A 15,790-nucleotide genomic window follows, 5' to 3' on the forward strand; every position below is an offset into this window, starting at 1 on the left:
CCCGGGGTGGGGAGGCCGCCCTCCCCGGGCCCTCAGGGGCCCTAGCCACTGCTCCTGAACCCAGCCAAGCAAGGGGAGGCTCCCCGGGCACATCGGAACCCCTTCCCGGGCCCTTGCCAGTGCGGCAGGCTGGGAGACAGGGCCCAGGGCCGGAGCACCCGACCCGGGGCCCGCCCGGGCCCCTGGACCCAGCCGGGGCTCCCAAGCCCGGAGGTGCATGGGACGCCTCCCCGGTCCCTCCGGACCCCGTCCCGGGCACCCTGCCACGCAGCAGGACCAAGGACAGAGCCCGGGGTGGGGAGGCCGCCCTCCCCGGGCCCTCAGGGGCCCTAGCCACTGCTCCTGAACCCAGCCAAGCAAGGGGAGGCTCCCCGGGAACAACGGAACCCATTCCTAGGCCCTTGGCAGTGCGGTAGGCTGGGAGACAGGGACCAGGGCCGGAGCACCCGACCCGGGGCCCGCCCGGGCCCCTGGACCCAGCCGGGGCTCCCAAGCCCGGAGGTGCATGGGACGCCTCCCCGGTCCCTCCGGACCCCGTCCCGGGCACCCTGCCACGCAGCAGGACCAAGGACAGAGCCCGGGGTGGGGAGGCCGCCCTCCCCGGGCCCTCAGGGGCCCAAGCCACTGCTCCTGAACCCAGCCAAGCAAGGGTAGGCTCCCCGGGAACAACGGAACCCATTCCTAGGCCCTTGGCAGTGCGGTAGGCTGGGAGACAGGGACCAGGGCCGGAGCACCCGACCCGGGGGCCCGCCCGGGCCCCTGGACCCAGCCGGGGCTCCCAAGCCCGGAGGCGCATGGGACGCCTCCCCGGACCCATGGAGCCCGTCCTGGGCATTGAGCCATGCCGTTGGCCTGGAGATGGGTGCCCCGGACGCCCGGGGGAGGTCTGTCCGGGACACATGGAGCCCGTCCTGGGCATTGAACCATGTCGTTGGCCTGGAGAAGGGAGCCCCGGACGCCCGGGGGAGGACTGCCCGGTACCCGTGGAGCCCTTCCCGGGTACTTTGCAACGCCGTTGGCCTCCTGGAGATGGGTGCCCCGAACGCCCGGGGGGCGGGCTGCCCGGGACCCGTGGATCCCGTCCTGGGCACTCTGACCTGCTGTTGGCCCGGGGGGGAGGGACCCCAGACGACCGGGGCCCGTGGAGCCCGTCCTTGGCACTCTGACAAGCCGTTGGCCCGGGGAAGGGAGCCCCAGACGACCGGGACCTGTGGAGCCCGTCCTGGGCACTCCTGTATGCCGTTGGCCCGGGGAAGGGAGCCCCGGACGTCCGGGACCCGTGGAGCCCGTCCTGGGCACTCCTGTATGCCGTTGGCCCGGGGAAGGGAGCCCCGGACGTCCGGGACCCGTGGAGCCCGTCCTGGGCACTCTGAAATGCTTTGGCCCGGGGAAGGGAGCCCCGGACACCCGGGGGGAGGACTGCCCGGGACCCGTGGAACTCGTCCTGGGCACTCTGACATGCCGCTGGCCCGGGGAAGGGTGCCCCGGACGCCCGGGGCCCGTGGAGCCCGTCCTGGGCACTCTGACAAGCCGTTGGCCCGGGGAAGGGAGACCTGGACGCCCGGAACCCGTGGAGCCCGTCCTGGGCACTCTGAAATGCTTTGGCCTGGAGAAGGGAGCCCCCCCCGGACGCCCGGGGGAGGACTGCCCGGGACCCGTGGAACTGGTCCTGGGCACTCTGACATGCCGCTGGCCCGGGGAAGGGTGCCCCGGATGACCGGGGCCCGTGGAGCCCGTCCTGGGCACTCTGACATGCCGCTGGCCCGGGGAAGGGAGCCCCGGACGCCCGGGGCCCGTGGAGCCCGTCCCGGGCACTCTGCCATGCCGTCAGCCTGGATGGAGCCCCGGACGCCCGGGGGGACGAAGGCCCGGGACGCATGGAGCCTGTCCCGGGCACTCTGCCATGCCGTCGGCCTGGATGGAGCACCGGACGCCCGGGGGACGACTGCCCAAGAGCCATGGAGCCCGTCCTGGGCAATTTGACATGCAGTTGGCCTGGAGGAAGGAAGCTCCGGGTGGCCTAGGGAGGTGTTGCCCAGGCATATCCCATCTGGTCCCCATGGCAGAGAACCACCAAACCTGGAGGGGTGTCCGGGCATACCCTGCCCCATAGTAATCCGGAGGCAAATTACCCCCCTTTCTTGCAATCTGTGCACGCGAGGTGACAGAGGGGACCCAAGGCGTGAAAGAACCCGACCTCATGGAGCCCTCGCTGGGATCCGGGAGGCGAATGGCACCTCATTAAGACTTCCAGGGAAGTTCGGCCATCTGGTCCCCCCCCCATAGGAAAGCGTTGCGGGCGACCAGATGCCCGAGGGGATCCGGGCGACCAGATGGCCGAGGGAATCCGGGCGACCAGATGGCCGGGCATGGAGGTGAAGCCGCCTGGACTCTTCCCCACCCCGTCCCCGTCCCCGTCCCGGGACGAATTCCCGGGACGCATGGAGCCCGTCCTGGCCACTTGACGTCCCGTCCTGGGCATTGAACCATGCCGTCGGCCTGGAGAAGGGAGCCCCCCCCGGACGCCCGGGGGAGGACTGCCCGGTACCCGTGGAGCCCTTCCCGGGTACTTTGCAACTCCGTTGGCCTCCTGGAGATGGGTGCCCAAGATGCCCGGGGGTGGGCTGCCCGGGACCCATGGAGCCCGTCCTGGGCACTTTTACATGCCGTCGGCCTGGAGGTGGGTGCCCTGGACGCCCGGGGGAGGCCTGCCCGGGACCCGTGGAGCCCCTCCCGGGTACTTTGCCAATGCCGTTGGCCTCATGGAGATGGGTGCCCCGGACGCCCGGGGGAGGACTGCCCGGTACCCGTGGAGTCCTTTCCGGGTACTTTGCAACGCTGTTGGCCTCCTGGAGATGGGTGCCCCGGACGCCCGGGGGAGGTCTGTCCGGGGCCCATGGAGCCCGTCCTGGGCAGTGTGACATGCCGTCGGCCTGGAGGTGGGAGCCCCGGACGCCCGGGGGAAGGCTGCCCGGGACCCGTGGAGCCCTTCCCGGGTACTTTGCATCCCGTTGGCCTCCTGGAGATGGGTGCCCCGGACGCCCAGGGGCGGTCTGTCCGGGACACGTGGAGCCCGTCCTGGGCATTGAGCCATGCCGTTGGCCCGGAGAATGGAGCCCCCAGACGCCCGGGGGAGGTGTTGCCCAGGCATATCTCATCTGGTCCCCGGGCAGAGAACCACCAGCCCTGGAGAGGTGTCCGGGCGTACCCTGCCCCTAGTAATCCGGAGGGAAATTACCCCCCTTTCTTGCAATCCGTGCACGCGAGGTGACAGAGGGGACCCAAGGCGTAAAAGAACCCGAGCTCATGGAGCCCTAGCTGGGATCCGGGAGGCGAATGGCACCTCATCGAGACTTCCAGGGAAGCCCGGCCATCTGGTCGCCCCATTGGAAAGCATCGCGGGCGACCAGATGGCCCGGATCGAAAGGACTCCCAGCTCCCCATCCACCCCAAGCCTTCGCGGTAGGGTTCCTGACTGCCAGCCCACGCAAGGCAGGGCTCTTGGACCCCGGCTGGGCCTCAGGCGCAGGTTGGACCACCGGAGCTCTAGGGCCCGGACGACCTGGGGGAGGAATGCCCGGGACCCGTGGAGCCCGTCCTGGGTACTTTGACATGCCGTCGGCCTGGAGGTGGGTGCCCCGGACGCCCCGGGGGAAGCTGCCCGGGACCCATGGAGCCCGTCCTGGGTACTTTGACATTCCGTCGGCCTGGAGGTGGGACCCCCGGACGCCCGGGGGGAGGTCTGCCCGGGACCCATGGAGCCCGTCCTGGGTACTTTGCCTATGCCGTTGGCCTCATGGAGATGGGTGCCCCGGACGCCCGGGGGGACGAATGCCCGGGACGCATGGAGCCCGTCCTGGGCACTTTTCCATGCCTTCGGCCTGGAGCCCCCAGACACCCAGGGGAGGACCACCGTGAAAACCATGGAGCCCGACCCGGGCACTCTGCCATACCGTCAGCCAAGATGGAGCCCCGGACGCCCAGGGGACGAATGCCCGGGACGCATGGAGCCCGTCCTGGGCACTTTTCAATGCCGTCAGCCTGGAAGGAGCCCCGGACGCCCGGGGGACGACTGCCCAGGAGCCATGGAGCCCGTCCTGGGCAATTTGACATGCAGTTGGCCTGGAGGAAGGAAGCCCCGGGTGGCCTAGGGAGGTGTTGCCCAGGCATAGCCCATCTGGTCCCCATGGCAGAGAACCACCAGCCTCGGAGGGGTGTCCGGGCGTACCCTTCTCCCTAGTAATCCGGAGGAAAATTACCCCCTTTTCTTGTAATCTGTGCACGCGAGGTGACAGAGGGGACCCAAGGCGCGAATGTACCCAACCTCCTGGAGCCCTCGCTGGGATCCGGGCGGCGAATGGCACCTCATCGGGACTTCCAGGGAAGTTCGGCCATCTGGTCGCCCCTCAGGAAAGCGTTGCGGGCGACCAGATGCCCGAGGGGATCCGGGCGAGCAGATGGCCGAGGGAATCTGGGCGATCAGATGGCTGGACACGGAAGTGAAGCCGCCTGGACTCTCCCGACCCTGTCCCCGTCCCCATGCCCGTGCCCGGGACGCATGGAGCCCGTCCTGGGCACTTTTCCATGCCTTCGGCCTGGAGCCCCCAGACACCCAGGGGAGGACCACCGTGAAAGCCATGGAGCCCGACCCGGGCACTCTGCCATGCCGTCGGCCTGGATGGAGCCCCGGACGCCCGGGGGACAAATGCCCGGGACGCATGGAGCCCGTCCTGGGCACTTTTCCATGCCTTCGGCATGGAGCGCCCCGACACCCTGGGGAGGACCACCCTGGAAACCATGGAGCCCGACCCGGGCACTCTGCCATGCCGTCGGCCTGGATGGAGCCCCGGACGCCCAGGGGACAAATGCCCGGGACGCATGGAGCCCGTCCTGGGTACTTTTCCATGCCGTCGGCCAGGAGCCCCCTGACACCCAGGGGAGGACCACCGTGAAAACCATGGAGCCCGACCCGGGCACTCTGCCATACCGTCAGCCTGGATGTAGCCCCGGACGCCCGGGGGACGAATGCCCGGGACGCATGGAGCCCGTCCCGGGCACTCTGCCATGCCGTCCTGACAAATTCGTACGGACTCCTAACCTTACGACACGGATCGGAATCGAGCCCTCTCTGACCCAGCAGTTTCAGGCGCCCGGGGGACGAATGCCCGGGACGCATGGAGCCCGACCCGGGCACACTGCCTTGCCGCCGGCCTGGATGGAGCCCCGGACGCCCGGGGGACGAATGCCCGGGACGCATGGAGCCCGTCCCGGGCACTCTGCCATGCCGTCGGCCTGGATGGAGCCCCGGACGCCCGGGGGACGACTGCCCAAGAGCCATGGAGCCCATCCCGGGCACTCTGCCATGCCGTCCCGACAAATTCGTACGGACTCCTAACCTTCCGACACGGATCGGAATCGAGCCCTTTCTGACCCAGCAGATTTCAGGTTGATTTGCTATATACTTTACGTACGATTTTATGGGGGCCGATTCCGATCCGGTACGTAAAAGCAAATACGACCGACATGTCGGACAACCACGTACACCCAGGGGATAGGACTGCCCGGGTCACATGGACCCCGTCCTGGGCACTCTGATCTGCCGCCGGCGCCGGGGATCGAACCGTGATCACCAGATGGGGATATCCCAAAAATCTGGCATGGATACGGCCCGCCAGGACAGGTTTGGGCACCCCTGTTGTACGGACTCCCAAGCCCTACGGTCCTTCTGACACGGATCGGAATCGAACCCAGCAGATTTCGCGTTGACTGCCTCTATATCAGGGGTGCCCAAACCAGTCCTGGCGGGCCGTATCCATGCCAGATTTTTGGGATATCCCCATCTGGGGATCACGGTTCGATCCCCGGCACCGGCGGCAGATTAGCCCAGCACCAGGTGACTCTGGGAAATAGCTGGCGCCGCGGCTAGGGCGGCTGACTCCGGAATCTGGAGATTTTTTTATTTAAGGTTTTTGTAGAGCGCGTAGTAACCCTCGAGCATCCCAGAGATCAGGGTTCGATCCCCGGCACCGGCCGCAGATTAGCCCAGCACCACGTGACTCTGGGAAATAGCTGGCGCCGCGGCTAGGGAGGCTGACTCCGGAATCTGGAGATCACGGTTCGATCCCCGGCACCGGCGGCAGATTAGCCCAGCACCAGGTGACTCTGGGAAATAGCTGGTGCCGCGGCTAGGGCGGCTGACTCCGGAATCTGGAGATTTTTTTATTTAAGGTTTTTGTAGAGCGCGTAGTAACCCTCGAGCATCCCAGAGATCAGGGTTCGATCCCCGGCACCGGCCGCAGATTAGCCCAGCACCATTTGACTCTGGGCAATAGCTTGCTTAATCTTCCCAACGGCCCCTAGCGCCTAGAGACCCTTACGGGTGATTGTGCGCCTTACAAATGTGGATTATTATTATTATTATTATTTGGGCCGGTTCGTAAAAGCACATCTGCCCGAATCTGTCGGACAACCACGTACGCCCGGGAGAGGACTGCCCGGGACCCGTGGAGCCCGTCCTGGTCACTCTGACCTGCCATCGGCCTGGAGAAGGGAGCGCCGGACGCCCGGGGGGAGGACTGCCCGGGACCCGTGGAGCCCGTCCTGGGCACTCTGACCTGCCGTCTGCCCGGGGAAGGGAGCCCCGGACGCCCGGGGGGAGGACTGCCCGGGACCCATGGAGCCCGTCCTGGGCACTCTGACCTGCCGACGGCCCGGGGAAGGGAGCCCCGGACGCCCGGGGGAGGACTGCCCGGGACCCGTGGAACTCGTCCTGGGCACTCTGACTTTCTGCTGACCCGGGGAAGGGAACCCCGGACGCCCGGGAGCCGTGGAGCCCGTCCTGGGCACTCTGACAAGCCGTCGGACCGGGGAAGGGAGCCCCGGACGCCCGGGACCCGTGGAGCCTGTCCTGGGAACTCCGGCATGCCGTTGGCCCAGGGAAGGGAGTCCCAGATACCCGGGACCCGTGGAGCCCGTCATGGGCACTCTGACAAGCCGGTGTCCCGGGGAAGGGAGCCCCGGACGCGGGGGACTCGTGGAGCCCGTCCTGGGCACTCTGGCATGCCGTTGGCACGGGGAAGGGAGCCCCAGATGCCCGGGACCCGTGGAGCCCGTCCTGGGCACTCTGACAAGCCGTTGTCCCGGGGAAGGGAGCCCCGGACGCCGGGGACTCGTGGAGCCCGTCCTGGGCACTCTGGCATGCCGTTGGCCCGGGGAAGGGAGCCCAAGATGCCCGGGACCCGTGGAGCCCGTCCTGGGCACTCTGACAAGCCGTTGTCCCAGGGAAGGGAGCCCCGGACGCCCGGGACTCGTGGAGCCCGTCCTGGGCATTCTGGCATGCCGTTGGCCCGGGGAAGGGAGCCCCGGACGTCCGGGGCCCGTGGAGCCCATCCTGGGCACTCTGACAAGCCGTTGGCCCGGGGAAGGGAGAGCCGGACACCCAGCGGAGGAATGCCCGGGACCCATGGAGCCCGTCCTGGGCAATCTGACCTGCCGTCGGCCCGGAGAAGGGAGCGACGGACGCCCGGGGGGAGGAATGCCCGGGATGCATGGAGCCCATCCTGGGCACTTTGACATGCCATCGGCCTTGAGACCCGGGGGACGACTGCCCGGGAAGCATGGAGCCCGACCTGGGCACTCGCTCATGCCGTTGGCCTGGAGACCCGGGGGACGACTGCCCGGGGCGCATGGAGCCCGACCTGGGCACTCGCTCATGCCGTTGGCCTGGAGACCCGGGGGACGACTGCCCGGGACGCATGGAGCCCGTCCTGGGCACTTTGACATGCCGTTGGCCTGGAGGAGGGAAGCCCCGGGTGTTGTTACCCAGGCATAGCCCATCTGGTCCCCCTGGCAGAGAACCACCAGCCTTGCAGGGGTGTCCGGGCATACCCTTACCCCTAGTAATCCGGAGGAAAATTACCCCCCTTTCTTGTAATCTGTGCACACGAGTTGACAGAGGGGACCCAAGGCGTAAAAGTACCCGACCTCCTGGAGCCCTCGCTGGGATCGGGGAGGCAAATGGCACCTCATAGGGACTTCCAGGGAGGTTTGGCCATCTGGTCGCCCTTTTGGATAGCATTGCGTGCGACCAGATGGCCGAGGGGAAAGGTGCAACCAGGTGGCCGGGAACGAAAGGACTCCCTGCTTCCCACCCCGAGCCTTCGTGGTAGGGCTGCTGCCTGCCCACGCCGGGCAGGGCTCGGGGACCCCGGCTGGGCCTCAGGCACGGTGAGGACCACCGGAGCTCCCAGGCCAGGACGCCCGGGACGACGACTGCCCGGGACGCATGGAGCCCGTCCTGGGCACTTTGACATGCCGTCGGCCTGGAGACCCGGGGGACGACTGCCTGGGACGCATGGAGCCCGTCCTGGACATTTTGACATGCCGTCGGCCTGGAGACCCGGGGGACGACTGCCCGGGACGCATGGAGCCCGTCCTGGGCACTTTGACATGCCGTCGGCCTGGAGACCCGGGGGACGACTGCCTGGGACGCATGGAGCCCGTCCTGGACATTTTGACATGCCGTCGGCCTGGAGACCCGGGGGACGACTGCCCGGGACGCATGGAGCCCGTCCTGGGCACTTTGACATGCCGTCGGCCTGGAGACCCGGGGGACGACTGCCCGGGACGCATGGAGCCCGTCCTGGGCACTTTGACATGCCGTCGGCCCGGAGAAGGGAGCGCCGGACACCCAGGGAAGGACTGCCCGGGACCCATGGAGCCCGTCCTGGGCAATCTGACCTGCCGTCGGCCCAGGGAAGGGAGCGGCGGATGCCCGGGGGGAGGAATGCCCGGGACGCATGGAGCCCGTCCTGGGCACTTTGACATGCCGTCGGCCCGGAGACCCGTGGGACGACTGCCCGGGACGCATGGAGCCCGTCCTGGGCACTTTGACATGCCGTCGGCCTGGAGACCCGGGGGACGACTGCCCGGGACGCATGGAGCCCGTCCTGGGCACTTTGACATGCCGTCGGCCTGGAGACCCGGGGGACGACTGCCCGGGACGCATGGAGCCCGTCCTGGGCACTTTGACATGCCATCGGCCTGGAGACCCGGGGGACGACTGCCCAAGAGCCATGGAGCCCGTCCTGGGCAATTTGACAAGCCGTTGGCCTGGAGGAAGGAAGCCCCGGGTGGCCTAGGGAGGTGTTACCCAGGCATAGCCCATCTGGTCCCCCTAGCAGAGAACCACCAGCCTTGGAGGGGTGTCCGGGCATACCCTGCCCCCTAGTAATCCGGAGGGAAATTACCTGACTTTCTTGCAATCTGTGCACACAAGGTGACAGAGGGGACCCAAGGCGCGAAAGTACCCGACCTCCTGGAGCCCTCGCTGGGATCCGGGAGGCGAATGGCACCTCATCATGACTTCCAGGGCGACCAGATGGCCGGGACCAAAAGGACGCCAATCTGCCTGCCCCGGAGCTGCAGGGCTCTGGGGCTGCAGGGTTCCGGGGGCTGCAGAGCTGCAGGTCTCTGGGGCTGCAGGGCTCCGGGGCTTCAGGCCTCCCCGGGCCCTGATGGACCCTCCGTCCCGGGTACCTCCGACCCCCGGCCGGCTTGCAGGACGGAGGGGGGATTCCCGCACCACTGGGCCCTGCCGGACGGGGCTCAAGCCCCGGGCCCGGTCCCCGGCCCCAGTCCCGGCTTTCCAAACCCTATGCCGGGCCGGGGAGAGCCTCCCCTGGGCCCCCGGTGGACCCTCCGTCCCGGGCGCCCCGGACCCCCGGCCGGATTGCTGGACGGAGGGGTACCAGCACCCTCGGGGCCTGGCCAGATGGAGTTCAAGCCCCGGGTCCGGTCCCACCTTCCGAACCCTAGCCAGGCTTGGAGGGAAAGCCTCCCCGGGAACCGGTGGAGCCCCGTCCCCAGCGCACGGACCCACTGGTGGCCTGCGGGACAGGGGGCTCCAGCACCCTCGGGGCCTGGCCAGATGGAATTCAAGCCCCGGGTCCGGTCCCACCTTCCGAACCCTAGCCAGGCTGGGGAGAGCCTCCCCGGGAACCGGTGGAGCCCCGTCCCCAGCGCACGGACCCACTGGTGGCCTGCGGGACAGGGGGCTCCAGCACCCTCGGGGCCTGGCCAGATGGAGTTCAAGCCCCGGGTCCGGTCCCACCTTCCGAACCCTAGCCAGGCTGGGGAGAGCCTCCCCGGGCCCCGGTGGAGCCCCGTCCCCAGCACCCGGGCCCAAGGAGGGTTAAGCCCAGGCCACGTCCACTCCCCGACAGCCTGCCCGGGGAGCCCATTTTCCTCGACTATTAAGCCCCCACGTAGTGGGGGCTTACAGAACTTTGGGGAAGGACAAAAGTTGGAGTTAGCCCGGCCGCCAGCCCGCAGGGCCATCTGGTCACCCGGACCGCAGGGCCATCTGGTCGCCCGGCCCGCAGGGCCATCTGGTCGCCCGGCCCACAGGGCCATCTGGTCGCGCAGCCAGGCGACCAGATGCCCCGGGGCAACCCAGCGCCCGGACGGCCCCGGAGGGTGCCGTACCCAGTCGCCCTCGCTGTTCCAGCCAGCGAGGGTGGTCGGGGCGCTCCGAGGCAGCCGTTTGGGATGCTCCTTCCCCGGGGACTGCCGCTGCTCGCCTCCCCGTTTTGGCTTGCCCGGGAGCAGCAGCGGAGAAGGGGAGCTGCCCGGCCGGCCCGAGCCATCTGGTCGCCCTGCCGACCTGCAGATGGAATGTGGCCCCCATCCCCGCTCCCCGGTGGGGCAGGGACGGGAGGGGGAGGCCCCCGTGCCGCAAGGGCACGTGGTGGAGGCAGCCTCCCGCAGGACCACACGGAGGTCTGACTGACCCTCTCCCTAGTAATCCGGAGGAAAATTACCCCCCTTTCTTGTAATCCGTGCACTAGAGGTGACAGAGGGGACCCAAGGCGCGAAAGTACCCGACCTCCTGGAGCCCTCGCTGGGATCCGGGAGGCAAATGGCACCTCATCGGGACTTCCAGGGAAGTTCGGCCATCTGGTCGCCCCCATTGGAAAGCATTGCGGGCGACCAGATGGCCGAGGCGATCCGGGAGACCAGATGGCCGAGGGGATCCTGGAGACCAGATGGCCGAGGGGATCCGGGAGACCAGATGGCCGAGGGGATCCGGGCGACCAGATGGCCGGGCACGAAAGGGACGCCATCCGGTCGCCCCGTGCCCCCACGAAGGAGGGAGCGGGCGCCCGGGGCATGCCGGGCCGGAGGCCCGGGTCCCCAGCCGGGCCACAGCCATGGAGGCTGCCAGGGGCCGGCGGGCCCTCCGACCCGGGGCCCGCTTACACCTTGACAAGCAGGGGAGGCCTGCAAGGGACCGACGGACCCCTGTCCTGGGCCCTGGGTGGAGCGGCAGCCCGGGGGACCGGGCCCAGGGCCGGAGCGCCCGACCCGGGGCCCCGACCGGGCCCCTGGACCCAGCCGGGGCTCCAAGGCCCGGAGGCACAGGGGAAGCCTCCCCGGGCCCGCCGGACCCCGTCCCGGGCACCCTGCCCCGCGGCAGGACCCAGGACGGAGCCCGGGGTGGGGAGGCCACCCTCCCCGGGGCCCTCAGGGGCCCCGGATGGAGCTCCTGAACACAGACAAGCAAGGGGAGGCTCCCCGGGCACATCGGAACCCCTTTCCGGGCCCTTGGCAGTGCGGCAGGCTGGGAGACAGGGCCCAGGGCCTGAGCACCCGACCCGGGGCCCGCCCGGGCCCCTGGACCCAGCCGGGGCTCCCAAGCCCGGAGGCGCATTGGGACGCCTCCCCGGTCCCTCCGGACCCCGTCCCGGGCACCCTGCCACGCAGCAGGACCAAGGACAGAGCCCGGGGTGGGGAGGCCGCCCTCCCCGGGCCCTCAGGGGCCCTAGCCACTGCTCCTGAACCCAGCCAAGCAAGGGGAGGCTCCCCGGGCACATCGGAACCCCTTCCCGGGCCCTTGGCAGTGCGGCAGGCTGGGAGACAGGGCCCAGGGCCGGAGCACCCGACCCGGGGCCCGGCCGGGCCCCTGGACGCAGCCGGGGCTCCCAAGCCCGGAGGCGCATGGGACGCCTCCCCGGTCCCTCCGGACCCCGTCCCGGGCACCCTGCCACGCAGCAGGACCAAGGACAGAGCCCGGGGTGGGGAGGCCGCCCTCCCCGGGCCCTCAGGGGCCCTAGCCACTGCTCCTGAACCCAGCCAAGCAAGGGGAGGCTCCCCGGGCACATCGGAACCCCTTCCCGGGCCCTTGGCAGTGCGGCAGGCTGAGAGACAGGGCCCAGGGCCGGAGCACCCGACCCGGGGCCCGGCCGGGCCCCTGGACGCAGCCGGGGCTCCCAAGCCCGGAGGTGCATGGGACGCCTCCCCGGTCCCTCCGGACCCCGTCCCGGGCACCCTGCCACGCAGCAGGACCAAGGACAGAGCCCGGGGTGGGGAGGCCGCCCTCCCCGGGCCCTCAGGGGCCCTAGCCACTGCTCCTGAACCCAGCCAAGCAAGGGGAGGCTCCCCGGGCACATCGGAACCCCTTCCCGGGCCCTTGCCAGTGCGGCAGGCTGGGAGACAGGGCCCAGGGCCGGAGCACCCGACCCGGGGCCCGCCCGGGCCCCTGGACCCAGCCGGGGCTCCCAAGCCCGGAGGTGCATGGGACGCCTCCCCGGTCCCTCCGGACCCCGTCCCGGGCACCCTGCCACGCAGCAGGACCAAGGACAGAGCCCGGGGTGGGGAGGCCGCCCTCCCCGGGCCCTCAGGGGCCCTAGCCACTGCTCCTGAACCCAGCCAAGCAAGGGGAGGCTCCCCGGGAACAACGGAACCCATTCCTAGGCCCTTGGCAGTGCGGTAGGCTGGGAGACAGGGACCAGGGCCGGAGCACCCGACCCGGGGCCCGCCCGGGCCCCTGGACCCAGCCGGGGCTCCCAAGCCCGGAGGTGCATGGGACACCTCTCCGGTCCCTCCGGACCCTGTCCCGGGCACCCTGCCACGCAGCAGGACCAAGGACAGAGCCCGGGGTGGGGAGGCCGCCCTCCCCGGGCCCTCAGGGGCCCAAGCCACTGCTCCTGAACCCAGCCAAGCAAGGGTAGGCTCCCCGGGAACAACGGAACCCATTCCTAGGCCCTTGGCAGTGCGGTAGGCTGGGAGACAGGGACCAGGGCCGGAGCACCCGACCCGGGGGCCCGCCCGGGCCCCTGGACCCAGCCGGGGCTCCCAAGCCCGGAGGCGCATGGGACGCCTCCCCGGACCCATGGAGCCCGTCCTGGGCATTGAGCCATGCCGTTGGCCTGGAGATGGGTGCCCCGGACGCCCGGGGGAGGTCTGTCCGGGACACATGGAGCCCGTCCTGGGCATTGAACCATGTCGTTGGCCTGGAGAAGGGAGCCCCGGACGCCCGGGGGAGGACTGCCCGGTACCCGTGGAGCCCTTCCCGGGTACTTTGCAACGCCGTTGGCCTCCTGGAGATGGGTGCCCCGAACGCCCGGGGGGCGGGCTGCCCGGGACCCGTGGAGCCCGTCCTGGGCACTCTGACCTGCTGTTGGCCCGGGGGGGAGGGACCCCAGACGACCGGGGCCCGTGGAGCCCGTCCTTGGCACTCTGACAAGCCGTTGGCCCGGGGAAGGGAGCCCCAGACGACCGGGACCTGTGGAGCCCGTCCTGGGCACTCCTGTATGCCGTTGGCCCGGGGAAGGGAGCCCCGGACGTCCGGGACCCGTGGAGCCCGTCCTGGGCACTCCTGTATGCCGTTGGCCCGGGGAAGGGAGCCCCGGACGTCCGGGACCCGTGGAGCCCGTCCTGGGCACTCTGAAATGCTTTGGCCCGGGGAAGGGAGCCCCGGACACCCGGGGGGAGGACTGCCCGGGACCCGTGGAACTCGTCCTGGGCACTCTGACATGCCGCTGGCCCGGGGAAGGGTGCCCCGGACGCCCGGGGCCCGTGGAGCCCGTCCTGGGCACTCTGACAAGCCGTTGGCCCGGGGAAGGGAGACCTGGACGCCCGGAACCCGTGGAGCCCGTCCTGGGCACTCTGAAATGCTTTGGCCTGGAGAAGGGAGCCCCCCCCGGACGCCCGGGGGAGGACTGCCCGGGACCCGTGGAACTGGTCCTGGGCACTCTGACATGCCGCTGGCCCGGGGAAGGGTGCCCCGGATGACCGGGGCCCGTGGAGCCCGTCCTGGGCACTCTGACATGCCGCTGGCCCGGGGAAGGGAGCCCCGGACGCCCGGGGCCCGTGGAGCCCGTCCCGGGCACTCTGCCATGCCGTCAGCCTGGATGGAGCCCCGGACGCCCGGGGGGACGAAGGCCCGGGACGCATGGAGCCTGTCCCGGGCACTCTGCCATGCCGTCGGCCTGGATGGAGCACCGGACGCCCGGGGGACGACTGCCCAAGAGCCATGGAGCCCGTCCTGGGCAATTTGACATGCAGTTGGCCTGGAGGAAGGAAGCTCCGGGTGGCCTAGGGAGGTGTTGCCCAGGCATATACCATCTGGTCCCCATGGCAGAGAACCACCAAACCTGGAGGGGTGTCCGGGCATACCCTGCCCCATAGTAATCCGGAGGCAAATTACCCCCCTTTCTTGCAATCTGTGCACGCGAGGTGACAGAGGGGACCCAAGGCGTGAAAGAACCCGACCTCATGGAGACCTCATGGACCGGGAGGCGAATGGCACCTCATTAAGACTTCCAGGGAAGTTCGGCCATCTGGTCCCCCCCCCATAGGAAAGCGTTGCGGGCGACCAGATGCCCGAGGGGATCCGGGCGACCAGATGGCCGAGGGAATCCGGGCGACCAGATGGCCGGGCATGGAGGTGAAGCCGCCTGGACTCTTCCCCACCCCGTCCCCGTCCCCGTCCCGGGACGAATTCCCGGGACGCATGGAGCCCGTCCTGGCCACTTGACGTCCCGTCCTGGGCATTGAACCATGCCGTCGGCCTGGAGAAGGGAGCCCCCCCCGGACGCCCGGGGGAGGACTGCCCGGTACCCGTGGAGCCCTTCCCGGGTACTTTGCAACTCCGTTGGCCTCCTGGAGATGGGTGCCCAAGATGCCCGGGGGTGGGCTGCCCGGGACCCATGGAGCCCGTCCTGGGCACTTTTACATGCCGTCGGCCTGGAGGTGCGTGCCCTGGACGCCCGGGGGAGGCCTGCCCGGGACCCGTGGAGCCCCTCCCGGGTACTTTGCCAATGCCGTTGGCCTCATGGAGATGGGTGCCCCGGACGCCCGGGGGAGGACTTCCCGGTACCCGTGGAGTCCTTTCCGGGTACTTTGCAACGCTGTTGGCCTCCTGGAGATGGGTGCCCCGGACGCCCGGGGGAGGTCTGTCCGGGGCCCATGGAGCCCGTCCTGGGCAGTGTGACATGCCGTCGGCCTGGAGGTGGGAGCCCCGGACGCCCGGGGGAAGGCTGCCCGGGACCCGTGGAGCCCTTCCCGGGTACTTTGCCATCCCGTTGGCCTCCTGGAGATGGGTGCCCCGGACGCCCAGGGGCGGTCTGTCCGGGACATGTGGAGCCCGTCCTGGGCATTGAGCCATGCCGTTGGCCCGGAGAATGGAGCCCCCAGACGCCCGGGGGAGGTGTTGCCCAGGCATATCTCATCTGGTCCCCGGGCAGAGAACCACCAGCCCTGGAGAGGTGTCCGGGCGTACCCTGCCCCTAGTAATCCGGAGGGAAATTACCCCCCTTTCTTGCAATCCGTGCACGCGAGGTGACAGAGGGGACCCAAGGCGTAAAAGAACCCGAGCTCATGGAGCCCTAGCTGGGATCCGGGAGGCGAATGGCACCTCATCGAGACTTCCAGGGAAGCCCGGCCATCTGGTCGCCCCATTGGAAAGCATCGCGGGCGACCAGATGGCCCGGATCGAAAGGACTCCCAG

This window comes from Lissotriton helveticus, chromosome 8 (assembly GCF_964261635.1).
Source record: "Lissotriton helveticus chromosome 8, aLisHel1.1, whole genome shotgun sequence".
Classification (NCBI taxonomy): domain Eukaryota; kingdom Metazoa; phylum Chordata; class Amphibia; order Caudata; family Salamandridae; genus Lissotriton; species Lissotriton helveticus.